The sequence below is a fragment of the Crinia signifera genome, chromosome 1 (genome assembly GCF_055691185.1).
Source record: "Crinia signifera chromosome 1, ASM5569118v1, whole genome shotgun sequence".
NCBI lineage: Eukaryota > Metazoa > Chordata > Amphibia > Anura > Myobatrachidae > Crinia > Crinia signifera.
Window position 1 is genome coordinate 71,720,486 of NC_139217.1, and position 15,586 is coordinate 71,736,071.

A 15,586-nucleotide genomic window follows, 5' to 3' on the forward strand; every position below is an offset into this window, starting at 1 on the left:
TATGGAGCCCACAAAGCTCTAGTTACGCCTCTGAGTAAGGAGCTGATTGGTTGGTACTTTATCTCTCTCCACCTTATCACTCCCCAAGCTTTGATGCATCTGCCACTGCATGTTGCATTGCCCTCCTCATTTAAGGCATCTTGGGCCTGATTCTTTATTAATCGTAAGGGGACGAATTTGGCCCTGTTCCCATGGTGGGGGGGTCGCCGAGCTGTTTGCTTCAGAGGGGGCAGACGGGGCAGAAATTGGGCCAGAGCAGGGGAACGCACAGCATCTTATGGGCATTCCATGAAAACGCAGGCTGGCCGATGCATTCCGTCTTCGGCGGACACCAGGGGAAATACAAGGGGGCATTTGGCAGGGGGGTTGGCATTAAGCTGCTTGCTAAGTAGCAAAGGACTGCTACTTAGCAAACTGTACAGAATCACCCCCTTGTGTGATAGTAATCGAGAACTAACCCACCCAGATTCACCATAATGTTTTCAGGATTCTCCTAAGCCAATGAATCCCAAACATTTTTTGAACCACGGCACCCTAGCGCATCAAAGGGTTAAGCAGCATTCTTAAGCAGTGTGGAGACAGAGAACCTTGGAAGAACAAGTAGGATGTAACAGAGGTTGTGTTAATTAGCGGCAGGAGATCCTGGCGCTGGTATCCTCTCATGTCCTATACTGGGTCCCCTCCTATACGTACACTTGTTGGTAGAGCTTATATTGTGTGCATCTAATCTTGCATCTTGTGGGGCACATAGGTAAACTTCACAGAACGGCTACATTTATTACCTTCTTCCTGGTGTTCTGATATTTTTCTAATGACAGACTGGATAAAAGCCTATAAGTAATGCGCTGAAGGCACAATTTTGATACGGCAGTCATTTTTCAATTTTTCTTTAAAAAAATTCATTTTCCCCTTAAATAACATTGCTTCTTAGGCGAGCATCTCATAACTTTCTATTTCAGCCTGTTTTTGATTTAGCTATGTGAACCATGCAATTTTTTTTTTAATGTGAGGGAGTAAACAAGTTTTAACTAATGCATCTTTTTAACATTAGCCTCATGGCGGAGTATGAATCATATCTAAAATAAATAGCTGTTATAAGAGTCAACATTTATACAATAGAAACTGCTTTAACAACAAAACAGAAATGCTGATATTTAGTTTCTCAGTTCCCCCAACTAGACTTCGCCGGCTGCCAGAGGGTCTGCTTAATTGTGACTTGCACATCTAAGAGGCATAAGGTCTAAAATAAACTCCTAAAAATGTGCTAAAATTATATAAAATAATAAAAAAATACTTGAAAAAAAAAAGAACATAAGTGTTAGATCTTTTATGTTCTTTTTTTTTTCAAGTATTTTTTATTATTACGATGTGATTACTATTCTGAGTATATCATATTTATATGCTTAAAAAATAACTTACGTATCACTAATGACGTGTACAAATTTGAAATTGTTTATTTTGTTTGTTGTACTTGCTTTAGACATATTCCAGAGTTATTCCAGAGCATTTCCTGTTGTTTTGGGTGGTTTTTGGTTGTAGAAAAAGCTTTTTGAACAATTTAAAGCTGACCTAATGTTTTGGAATGCTTATATCTGGATCATAGATGTTACACAAAATTATGTGCGACTGGACTGGACAAAACAACAAACAAATCATTTATACTGCTGCGTAGTTTGGCGTCCTGTTTCTTGTGAGGAAGAATCTGAAGATGTAGTAGTTTCAAATTCAGGTTGACAGGGTCAAAAGGTCATCAGGTAAAACTTAGACAGTGCTTAAGGTCGATAGGTTCAAAAGGTCCATATGGAAATAGTCCCCACACATATGGTCGAAACACTTTTTTTTTTTAACATATTTTTCATAATTTACCACTCACATGAACTATGATTAGGAATAGCAACACTGCCCAAAGCATGGCTGGTTAAACAAGCCTTTGAGGGAAAATGGGACTGACCTGCAGGGAACCCTAAGTAGGTGAGTATACAGTGCATCCAGAAAGTATTTATAGCACTTCACTTTTCCAACATTTTTACATGATACAGCCTCAAAATTGAGCTCAGGTGCGTCATGTTTCCACTGATCATCCTTGAGATGTTCCTACAGCTTAATTGGATTCCACCTGTGGTAAATTTAGTTGATTGGACATGATTTGGAAAGGCACACACCTGTCTATAGAAGGTCCCACACTTGACAATCCAGGGAAATTTACTAAGAATACGAATACAAAAAATTGTTGATCCGAATGACTACGACTGCATACGTCGTATGCAAAGTCGTATTCCGGAGGGGAATTTACAAAGCAGTCAAATACGACTGCTTTGTAACACTCCGATGTCATATTATTTCATATTAACGGCCGTATATACGGCCGCTAATACGAATTCCTACAGGCAGTCTGCACGGATCAGTCAGATCCATGCAGGCTGCAAGGTGTAAAAAAAAAAAACAGAAAAAAAAACACCCACAGCTGTAACCCAGCACCAGGCTGAAAGAGCCAGGGCCGGTAATAAAAAATCAGGAAACCCGACAAATAGGGGTTCCCCGATTTTTTAAAGCCAGCCCCAGGCTCCAGGTCCAGGGCTGGTTCCCAAAATACGGGGGGCAAAATGACTAGGGGTCCCCCGTATTTTAAGAACCAGCCCCAGGCCAAACCAGCCAGCAGGGTAATGTCACAGCCGGGGAACCCTTATTAGATACGGTCCCGCGGCCAAAACATTTTCCCTACTGACCAGTCAGCCTGGCCAGGCATAATACAAGGCTACCACAGGCTGCTCCCCCTGCATAATACAAGGCTACCACAGGCTGCTCCCCCTGCATAATACAAGGCCACCACAGGCTGCTCACTCTTCATAATACCAATTAGATGTGAGTTAGATGCTTACCCGCTTAGGCTGCTTGTGCCTTTCAAGTTTCTGCCTCTGGGTCCTGCTGCGGCTCCTTGTATCTCTGTCCTCCTAAGGCCATGACCACAGGCACAACACCTCCGCCCGACAGTCCTCCACAGATGCATGGGTGGGCGACGTCAGCATCCTGACGTCCCCACGCAGCGTCTGTCACAGGCAGTTATCTGGAGAAAGTGAAACAGACGGCCGGCCCCTCCTACATGTATCCCTGGAGGCCGGCGGCCATGTTCCTATAGCTGCGGCGATGTTTTGAAAGCCGGCGCCACGGGTTACAGGAGCATGGCCACCAGCAGTGAATGAGGCGGTAAGGCGGCCCGCAACACTACCATTAGAGCGTCAGGGAGGCACATGGCACTCTGCCCCCCGGCCCAGCCCGCCCCTGATCATGGGTAACATGAGACTGAACTCATCTGTAGCTGCAGAACTGAGAAAATGCAGTGTTATTAAAACACTTATGGGGCATTCACACGGGGCGATGGGATCTTTGTGCTGAGTGATGTAGTATCGCTCAGATCGCTCAGCACAGATTTCTCAGCACACAGCAGTGGACCAGTGATGGGTGAAGTGCGATCTGTCACTGCCTGTGTTCTTAATAGAGAGAACACGGGGGATGACTAGATATTTCAAGTGTGCTTGAAATATCTAGCCTGCTGACAGTGCCGCGCATCTCTATTGCTATGGGCCCTACACACACACAGACACACACACACACACACACACACACACAGATTTGTGCTTAATTTCTAAGCCTATCTAGTCATATCTAGTCAGATCGCTTTGAAAATAGGAAACAATCGCGACTTGTGTAGGCCCCATTCACTGTTAAACACAGTTCAGTCAAAATATACAGCAATTACTTCTTTTTGTTTTAAATCAAGTGCATGTCTGTTTTATAAATGTAATTTCCCTTAAGGCAATGTAAACCACAACCAACTTCCTGTAATATCATACTTTAACCAATAATTTGGTGCAATTGTCCCTGTGTAATAAATAACAACCATGATACATTTATGCATTCTAAGACAGAAAATAAATTGTATCTGCTTTTATTAAGCATGAAATATTCTCTTTAACAAGGCAAAATATTTAGTTCTAACTAAACAGCTAAATATATGTTCTTGGCAAAAGTTGCAGCTTATAATACAGTATTTTATTGCTGCCATACAATGTTCTGATTTTAGCTGTATTCCGACATAAATTTCTGTACAAAGACAGTTGCAAAAAGAGTACTTATACTTAGGGGGAAATTTACTAAAGGAAATTTGTAAAAAATAGGTGTATTTGTATCCAGAAATACACTTATTTTTTACATTTACTATCCCAAAAATACGGCAATTCGTATTCGTATTGATGTGCTATCAATACGAATTGCCGTATTTTCGGGATAGTAAGGGGGAAATTTACTAAAGGAAATTTGTAAAAAATAGGTGTATTTGTATCCAGAAATACACTTATTTTTTACATTTATTATCCCGAAAATACAGCAATTCGTATTCATATTGATAGCACATCAATACGAATACGGATTGCCATATTTTCGGGATAGTAAATGTCAAAAATAAGTGTATTTCTGGATAAAAATACACCTATTTTTTTACAAATTTCCTTTAGTAAATTTCGCCCATAGGGTGAGATTTAATAGGATGAGAGATTCAGAAAGTGAGAGATTTGGTAATAAATCTCCAGTTTTTACTATATGAGGGTATGTGGTGTACAATGTCACACTCTTTTAAGGAGTGTGACCTCACTAAATGGGGTGTGTCCTAAGGAAATGCCTTCCTTGTAAGCCACACCCCTCATGTTTGTCACTCGGGGGGAATAGTGTTTATACATAAGAGAGGGTCATCGCGCTTACCTGCCAGTCAGTTTGTGGATCTTCTCTCCCAGTTGATGACCACATCCTCCAGGTGCTGTCCCAATGGGATGCGGTCAATATGCCGGCGGTCAGAATCCCGGCGGTCGAAATACCGACACCGGAATCCCAGCCGTCGCAATACAGGTGCTTTGTCCATCTATGGGTGTCCACAACACCCATAGAGGGAGAATAAAATAGTGTACCCATCGTAGCGAGGCACCGGGCCTGTTGTGTGAGTGCAGCAAGCCCGCAAGGGAGGGGGGGGCGATCCACAGACCCCCCTTGTCGGCATTGTGGTGGTCTGGATTCCAGTGTCTATATTTCGACTGCCGGGATTCCGACCGCCGGCATATCATACCGGACCAATCCCAATAGTCGGCAGCCTCTTGCACCTTGGCTAGCGCACATGAGTTATATAGCCGTTCATTAGAATTAAGTGGAGACAGCGCAGGAAAAAAAAAATATATACTCTCACAACACTCCACCTATCTTTTAAGTTCAGCCCACATCAATCTCTTCCACTTCAATGTCTACACCAGTGGAAAGCCCTCTAACTCAGCCCCTTCAATATCCAACACTTTCCCGCTCTCCCCTTTAATGTCCACAGTACAGCACTGCCCTCCTTATAATGTTCACAGAACTCTTCCCCCCACTTCCCAAGCCACTCAATGTCCAAGGCACTCTTTCCCACAGTCCGGCAGATTAATCCTAACCCACAGTCCCACAGCCTAACCCTAATGCTTCTGTCCCATAGCCAAACCCTCCCCTCCCACACAATAACAATAAGGGCAGTTGGGAGATTTGTAGCTTTCTTAAATCAGACCATGGGATGGCTTCTCTGTCATGTAAGCAGCGCATAATCAGGCACTTGACATTGCCAGGAACCTATCCTGGGGAAGGCAGAAGAACTGCTGCGGCCCCTTTCAAACATCCTAGCATCATACTGTATATCTGCTATTTTGCATTCTCAGCAGCACATGTTGCTGGACAGATGCATGCTAATAGAGCCACATGGGTCCTAGTGCCCGCGGGCTCTCTCTAAAACGCACCGGATATAGCAGCAGTGCTATTGCTGAACTCCATTAAAAAAAATTGCCAGAAATGACAGGGTGGCACAGGCCCATATGCTCCCCTGTAGTTTAAAGCGCTTTAAAAAAACATTTTATAGTATCAGCAGTTTATGTATACAGCAGTAAAAACAGTGTAGAAGTGGACCAGTAGAGAAGTTGCCCACAACGTAGCAGGCAATCAGCTTTGAGGAAGCATTATCAAGCGTATTATATAAAATGAGAGGTAAATGATCATTGGTTCCTATCAGTGCCTGATTAACTAATAGGCCAAGACTGGGGGGAGTAAGGTTGAAAAAAGACTTTCGTCCATCTAGTTCAACCTAGTTGTTATTGAACTGACTTGTAAAGACAGATTATATTTCTTAAATTGTACCCATGGATGTTATTAACAAATAAGTGTTTGTCCAACCTTATTTAGATCGTATTTATTGTGTCTATTGTGTCTCTCCAGGAAGAGAGTTCCAAAGTTTGACTGCTCCGACCATAAAGACATTTTTTCTTCTAGCTGAACAAAATCTTTTTTCCTCTAAGCTATACTCATGCCCTCGCGTCCTAGATTCCTTTCTTGTTGAAAAAAGGGTGTTTGCCAGTTCCTTATATTGGCCCCTGATATATTTGTACATGTTGAGCATGTCCCCCCTTAAACGTCTCTTTTCTAGTGTTAATAGCCCCAAATTGCTTAATCTCTCCTCGTAGCTTAAATTCTCCATTCCACCAACAAGCTTTGTTGCTCGTCTCTGGATTTTTTCTAATTCTATGATGTCCTTTTTATAGTGTGGGGCCCAGAATTGTACTCCGTATTCGAGATGAGGTCTAACCAATGATTTGTACAGAGGCATAATTACCCTTGAGTCCCTAGATTCAATGCCCCTTTTAATGCATGCTAGAATTTTGTTGGCCTTTTTTGTTGCTACATTACAATGGGTACTACACTACAGTTTGAAGTCTATTTGGACTCCTAGATCCTTTTCGAGTATTGAAATACCCAATTCCTCTCCGCTAAGGTTATAACTAGCACACTGGTTGTGTCTCCCAAGGTGCATAACCTTACACTTATGCACGTTGAACCTCATCTTCCACTTTTTAGCCCACTCATCTAAATTTGTGAGATCCTTTTGAAGCGTGCTGACATCTTCTGATGTTTTAATAACTTTGCTTGGTTTTGTATCGTCCGCAAAGATGGATACATTGCTGAGTAACCCCGTCCCAATATCGTTAATGAAAATGTTAAATAAAATGGGCCCTAAAACCGAACCCTGAGGCACTCCACTTAGTACTGGTATTGAATCTGATACAGCACTGTTCACAACCACTCTTTGTTCTCTATTACACAGCCAAATCCCTACCCATCTGAAGATATTTTCACCCAATCCTAGGTCTTCCATTTTATCTATCAACCTCTTGTGTGGGACAGTATCAAAGGCCTTAGCGAAATCTAGGAAAATCACATCTACAGCGTTTCAATTATCAAGGTTTTTACTTACCTCCTCGTAAAACCCTAATAGATTAGTTTGGCATGAACGGTTTTTCACAAACCCATGCTGGTTAGTAAAAAAACGTTCATGCCAAACTAATCTATTAGGGTTCTACGAGGAGGTAAGCAAAAACCTTGATAATGGAAACGCTGTAGATGTGATTGTTAGCTACCCCCGGGAGCGTATTAAGAGAGGAGGAGGCCCGTGTGCAGACTCCTTGGCCAGGCTCTCTCCACTCTACAGCAGCGCTCTAGTGCTCAGACCCTACTGCAGATGCGTGAACCACCACTGCGCTTAGACTCCACTGCGCATACGCAGTTCGCCGGAAATATATGCACATGGAGTGTATGAATGGTGAGTCCCTGAGAGCCCATACACGTGTGTTTAGCAGCATTTCAAGAGGCGCTACATGTGTAATAGCCATGGGCACCTTGAACCTTTAATCAAGCCCTGGTTGCTACTGTATGGACCATTTATCCACTGCTCCACACTTTTCACTGCTTAACACATCAACACATTTGATTGAAAATGGCAGGAGCCATTTGATTGGTTAAGACTTGGGGCCCAATTCAGACCTGATCGCACGGCTGCGAATTTGTATGGCAGCCGATTATCGAAATATTGCACAAGCGAGCGACTAGCAGTACTCACGCGTGAGGCTATCCTGCAGCGAATTATATATTTATGCTGCTCACAAGGCTATTGACAGGAAGTAGGTGTCTGGGGTGGAAACATTTAGTGGGAGTGCTCAGCAATATGAAGGTGTGCAAAAAACCACTTAGAGTGTCCGGGAAAACACCAGGCGTGTCTGAGCATTTTAAGGGGATGCTGTGTGACGCCAGCTCCAGGCCGGATGTGCCTTTTTTCATCGCACCACCGAGTAAGTCTGGCTATGCAGTGCTTGCGATGACTTGTGCCGAGTGCAAAAATCATTAGATGGTGAGCCTGTTAGGTTGGATTTTGGAAATATTCGCTCAGCTGCGAATGGAGGTGTAGCCGTACACCTCCATTTGCAGAGCTATCAGATTAATTTGCAATGCGCCTTTGACTCTAGCGGGACGGCGACTTAAGTGAATGCTGACTGTGTAAATTCAGGCCCATGCGATCCGGTCTGAATTGGGCCCTTTATCGTTATCTAAACTTTAATAAATCTCTCACGATAAGAGGTAATATAGGGCTAGATGTATGAAGCAGTGATAAAGAGAAGTGTTCCATGGCAACCAATCAGCACTGAAGCATACTTGCCTACCCTCCTGCATTCTGCAGGAGACTCCCTGAAATAGCAGCAATCTCCCTCTCTCCCTCATTAGTATAGCAATCTCCCTCATTTCACCTAGCCTACATTACACTGTTACATTTTTTGGGGTAAAAAAGGAATTAGAGATAGATATTTACATTGAATCATCAGCGTTATTTCCCAGAGCTCTAACTAACTGCTTTGGGGCTCATCTACATTTGGATCTGTCATTTTAAAAGATTCCTCTCAGATGTAGCAGTACACACCCACGCTTCTATTTGCCACGTGCACAATCTCTTTTCACAATCTCTCCTTATATGGAACTAGACACGCCCTTTGGGTGGAGCCTGACACGCCCCCTCAATGGGGCGCTGTGCAAAATTCTCCTGCTAACTATAATTAGTTTTCAAAAGTAGGCAAGTATGCACTAAAGTAACCTCTATAATTTGCATAATATAAAATTATACAGAGCAGCTGATTGGTTGCCATGGGCCACTGCTCCTCTTGCTCACTTCTCCCTTATCACTGCTTCATACATCTACCCCATAGTTCTAGATGTTCTTTTATGGAAAACTCTTTCATCTACTGTATATAGGGCCTAATTCAGACCTGTTTGGGACGGGGTAGAATCCGGACCCTAGCGAAGCACCTCTCTTTTACAGTGCATTTATAACTGAGTTTGTACAGGAATTGCTCTATTAAAACAGTATGTATTTGCCGAGCTTCTACCATAGAAAACATTGTTTTCTGAAAACATTCCATACGCTGATATAATTTTTTTTTTTAAATTTTATTCCTACTTTCCAACTGTTCTTATTGATATTAGATTTGGCCAAAACACAGCAAGTATTTCAACAGTTTACTTTTTGTTCCTGGGTGGTTATAATCTGGCGGATTATACTTGTACAGGAATGCGCGTTCCTCGCTATCTGTTTTTGTTATGTCCAGTATTCACCATGTAGCAACCAGGGTGGTTCATCACACCTCCTGCGCAGTTTTCTCTATAGCAGCTAGAATTTATTACCGCTCATTTAGAAGACATTGTAGTTTTTATATTACACTTGTCTCTAGGCATACATTTGTTGGCAGCACACTGTAGTGTAATGTATACACGCGGACAGCTCATATTTTAAGTAATAATTGGGCATGTACAGTAAATATTTAAAGTACGGCAGACAGGTACAATTCCACTAATAAATTCTGAGACGCTGACAAGCAGCCATGGGCCTTGTAGTGGTCAGACTTGTATTACACACATGTAATATATCAGATTACTGTGTTGATGCACTTGGTATGAATGTAACAGCGTAGCATATTACTGGACATAATTCACTGCTGCGGAAACAGTAATGCCATTTTTTTTTTAAATGTAGCATTTTAAAGTAAGAAACACTTGAGCCTGGGATTTTCTGTAGGCTTTAAATTACTGAAGACGACCCCTGGACAGGCTTAGAGATATTGATGATGATCTGGATATGATAGCTGGTAACTAATTGCATACTGTACCTCACAATTGTCCGGATTTTCGCGGGACAGTCCCATTTTTTTGCGTAAGTGGTGCTCATGCTGTGCCCATTATGTGTAAGCACCGCTACTGCTGTGCCTATTATGTGTAAGCACCGCTACTGCTGTGCCTATTATGTGTAAGCACCGCTACTGCTGTGGCCATTATGTGTAAGCACCGCTACTGCTGTGGCCATTATGTGTAAGTACTGCTACTACTGTGCCCAATATGTGTAAGCACCGCTACTGCTGTGCCCATTATGTGTAAGCACCGCTACTACTGTGCCCATTATGTGTAAGTACTGCTACTACTGAGCCCTTTATGTGTAAGCACCGCTACTGCTGTGCCCATTATGTGTAAGCACCGCTACTGCTGTGCCCATTATGTGTAAGTACTGCTACTACTGTGCCCATTATGTGTAAGTACTGCTACTACTGTGCCCATTATGTGTAAGCACCGCTACTGCTGTGCCCATTATGTGTAAGCACCGCTACTGCTGTGTCCATTATGTGTAAGTACTGCTACTACTGTGCCCATTATGTGTAAGCACCGCTACTGCTGTGCCCATTATGTGTAAGTACTTCTACTACTGTGGGCATTGTGTGTAAGCACCGCTACTGCTGTGCCCATTATGTGTAAGTACTTCTACTACTGTGGGCATTATGTGTAAGCACCGTTACTACTGTGCCCATTATGTGTAAGCACCGCTACTACTGTGCCCATTATGTGTAAGTACTGCTACTACTGTGCCCATTATGTGTAAGCACCGCTACTGCTGTGCCCATTATGTGTAAGTACTGCTACTACTGTGCCCATTATGTGTAAGTACTGCTACTACTGTGCCCATTATGTGTAAGTACTGCTACTACTGTGCTCATTATGTGTAAGTACTGCTACTACTGTGCCCATTATGTGTAAGCACCGCTACTACTGTGCCCATTATGTGTAAGTACTGCTACTACTGTGGGCATTGTGTGTAAGCACCGCTACTGCTGTCCCCATTATGTGTAAGCACCGCTACTACTGTGCCCATTATGTGTAAGCACCGCTACTACTGTGCCCATTATGTGTAAGCACCGCTACTACTGTGGGCATTGTGTGTATAAGGGATGCTACTACTGTGGGCATTGTGTGTATAAGGGGTGCTACTACTGTGGACATTATGGACCTTATTCAGGAACAGGATGTTTTGCGTCTGCGCAAATGCATTTATGCGCATGTGCAAATGCCGGGAGGGAACATTCAAGTTCGCTGTCCCTTTCATATCCAATAGTGTGGGTGGGGGGCATGGGGTGGCGGTGGATAGACACGCCCATGGGAACGCCCAGCATTTCATGGGTGTTCCCATGAAAACACTTTGCATTCTTAGGGAAATTAGGCAGTGACGCGGTTGCCACGGGCGGGTAGCTGACATCACCGGAATGCCAGCTGCCCACCCTGTCCTTGCTAAGGCACCTAAGAGTTTCTTAGATTTGTGTGTACGTTCCATCGAATGATGCGGGTCTCAACCCCTAGGCTGCGAATAGATGTTTATGCAAAATATCAATTTACAGTCGTGCGGGCGAATTTGCCATGCGAAGGGGGGCGAGCGCCAATGTGAACAGAAGGCTGGCTTAAAAACACATGAATCGCTGCAAACTTGGCAGCGCTGCGTGTCAATCAGAATAAGGTCCTATGGGGCAGATGTATTAAGCCTGGTGAAGAGATAAACTGGAGATAAAGTGGAGAAAAAGTGGAAGGAGATAACGCACCAGCCAATCAACTTCCAACTGTCATATTTTAAACACTGCTGATTGGCTGGTGCATTATCTCCTTCCACTTTTTCTCCACTTTATCTCCAGTTTATCTCTTCGCCAGGCTTAATACATCTGCCCCTATGTGTGTTAAGGGTGCTACTACTGTAAGCATTACTGTTGTGGACATTATGTGTAAGGGATACCACTGTGTAGCGTAATGTGAATAAGATTGTACTAGTGTGGCGTAATTTAAAATTGGAGTACTATTGTGTGGCCACGTCCTGTCCTTATGCAGGGCGCCGTGACATGAACGTAATCTGGGTGCCATGGAACCATGCTACACCTCTGCTGACGAATGCCACTTCTATTTGTTTCCTCTTTGAAATAAGCAATGAATGACTACCCTAAGTTCAGACCACAATTTCAGTCTTTACCTGTGAGTTCATCATAATCCTTTTGGTCTGTACGTGTCAGAAATCATTGACAGCAGCAGAATAGACGGTATTGGGGTATTACCTTTGAGCCTTCGCTATGTTATTCTCATAGATATGAATGTGTACGCAGAGTGGAGGGAAGTAAACAGGTTAGCCAGAATAAACCTTGTGGAGTGCCTTGCCTTGTCTAATTGTGACTGAGAACAATTCAGTATTGATCGGGCACTTGTGTTCTCAAACACTGTAGCTATTTGAATGGTCTGTAGAGTCATATTTATAGGTCTTAGGTGCCAAAATGATTTTTTTTGTCGATCGCCGTTTTCTGAATACGGGCCGATCTCAATCGGATGCGAGCTCCCATGGATCTTTTGCTAATTCTTCTGATCTTGTATACTGCATGAAAGATCAGAAGATTTAGCAAAAGATCAACAGGAACGCACATCGAATCTTAAGATAAATCTTTGGTGTAAATGTGCATTTGCCTGAAATCTTTTGTCCACGACGTACAAAAGATTTCAAGGCAAATTTATGCGCACATCTTAAGATCGCAGATCTTTGTAGTGTGTGGGCACCTTAGATCAGTAAGTTACCTAGATAATGACTGGCAATATGTACGACTGGTAAATTTCCTATTAGGCACATGAGGCACTTGTTTGGGGGCAGTATTTGGATGCACGGGTATGGATCATAGGATAGACAGACATTAGGGCTACAAGCATTAGGTCGACCACTGAGGTCACCATGCATAATGGTCAACATGCATGAAGGTCGACATGCTCGAAGGTTGACAGGACTGAAGGTCGCCATGGGTTAGGTCGACAGGGTTATTAGGTCGACACAAGCATGAGGTCGACATGGAGAAGGTCGACAGTCAAAAAGTCATCATGGACCCAAAAAAAGTGCACCGCAATTGCATGGCTCGCTGCTCTCGGCACACTATTTTATTCTCCCACCACGACCTGGTGGATGGTAGGGCATGAAATATCGCCTGTCGGCACATGTCGGCTAAAAAAAGAGTGAGAAACCTTCTTCATGTCGACACAATGCTTGTGTCGACCTAACATATGCCGACATTCAGTCAGGTAGACATTCGAGCATGTCGACATCCAGTCATGTTGACCTTCATGCATGTCGACCTTCAGTGGTCGACTTAATGCTTGTTGACCTAGTGACCATATCCCGTTTGTACAGTCAGCCCACAATGTGCCGGTAATTGCTAAATATTTTTAGAAGCTTTAGTAAATTTGGTACTTATGTAGTATCTGGGCTGCCGATTTTTTGATTGTATGCCTTAACTTAAGGCATACAATCAGATGCGATGCGATATCGCATCGCATCCGACCATATCGCATGCAATGCGATGACACGATTTTTCCATAGGATTCAATGTTAAAATGGACTGAGTCCATTTTAACATGGAATTCAATGGGAAAAAGGGGTCCTTTTCATACCCCTACTATCCAAGTGGGCATGGAGTTGGATATAAACCTGTGGCGAGCTTAGCGAGCCACCGAGCCCGAAGCGTGGCGAGCGGACGGTATTCTGACTCAGTCCATTTTAACATTGAATCCTATGGAAAAATCGGGTCCATTGCATCGCATCGCATGGCATCGCATCGCATGCGATATGGTCGGATGCGATGCGATGCGATGCGATGGACCCGATTTCAAAATCGGCAGCCCAGTTAGTACATAAGTACCGATAATTTACCCCTTAGTAGTGGCTTAGATTCAAATTTCATGGAAATGGTGGGATTTCAGTAAAGGCACATACACACTAGAAGATTATCTTTCCAATCTGGCTGGTTGGAATGAAAATCTGGAAATTTCTGGGAACAAATTACAATCGAACGTTTGATTTCCAAATGCTGGAAAATGATCAAAAGCCGTCATCTACATAAAGGCCCACACACACTAAAAGATATTGGCATCAATCTTGTTCAGAAAGGGGCGTCTGAATGATATTGATGACAATATCTTGTAGTGTGTATGCCTGATACCTTTAACAATCCCCCCCCCCCAGCTCATTGTTAATGATATTGACATCTTCCCGGCATGCAGGTCAATCTGCCAATATTGCTCATGCCGTTTGCAACCATCGTTCAGTGTGGATGCACAATATCTTTTATAATCAGCTCAAGGGAAATTTTTCCCCAATATCTTTCATATCTTCTAGTGTGTATGGGCCTTAAATTGACCAATTTGTGTCTGTTTTTCCCTGTTTAGGAGTAAATGGTCAATTGTCATTTGCTCCCCAAAAATTCCAGATTTTCATTCCAACCTGCCTAGTGTGTATGGGCCTTCAGATTGCTGCTAAGAGTAAAGCGGTAACTAGTTATACTGTATGACTGACCCATCCTTTTATCTGATTGGTGCTTTAAAGTGGTAACTACAGATGGAGCCGGGCTCCTTCTTGCTGGTGAATCACCAGACTGTCTCCGCTGGCGATCCGCCAGCAGCGAGGCGCTCCATCTGACTGAGACGCGCGTGCGTCTCACATGCACGCGCGTCTCAGTGTTCCGGGCTGCGGGGCGAGGGGAACCCTGTCCGTCTCCGCTTCAGGGAGACGGACAGGGTTGGGGGGGGGGTGCTGGGAGGCGGTGGGGACCCCGGGTGACCGCCGACAAGCCGGCGGGGACCCGGGGGAAGCAGCGGGGACCCGGGGGAAGCGCCGTCGTCCCCTTTCGCAGATACAGATGGCGGCTGTGGCGGCTGGCGGGGCATGGTGGCTGGCGATTCTGCCGCCATCCCCTGCAAAGACCAGCCCGGCTCCATCTGTAGTTATATGACTGACCCATCCTTTTATCTGATTTTACGCTTTAAAGCGGTAACTAGTTATATGACTGACCCATCCTTTTATCTGATTGGCGCTTTAAAGTGGTAACACCTGTTTTGAACAGGTTAATTGATAAGAAAGGCATTTCACTTCAGGCGATGGTAATCATACATTAAGAGGGAAGTCCAGGAGCAGAGCATTCAGTAGCGCATGCAGGGGGGGATGGGGGGGTTCTGAGTACCCAGAAACCCCACCCTGGTGTACCAAATATTGTTTTAGGGACATAATTGTCTCTGCAATAACCGCGGAACTCCCTCGGTCAGAGCTGCCTGGCTACTGCCGCAGAGCACTGACAGGTACAGGCAGTTGCCGGACAACGTAATAACAAGCCTAGGAGGTCAGCTCAGTTGACTTCCACTGGACTAGTTCAGATGTGGCCCCCTTCCTCCCTCTGAATATACTGGGCTGTCTGTCCGCAGAGCTGCGTGAACGCCAGCGCTGGCTCAGTGTCTTTTTTAAACTGACTGTCCGCGCTGACTGTAATCTGGTCCGCAGTGGGCACCTGCCAGGACGCCCCCTCTGGCGAGCGCCGGCAGATAG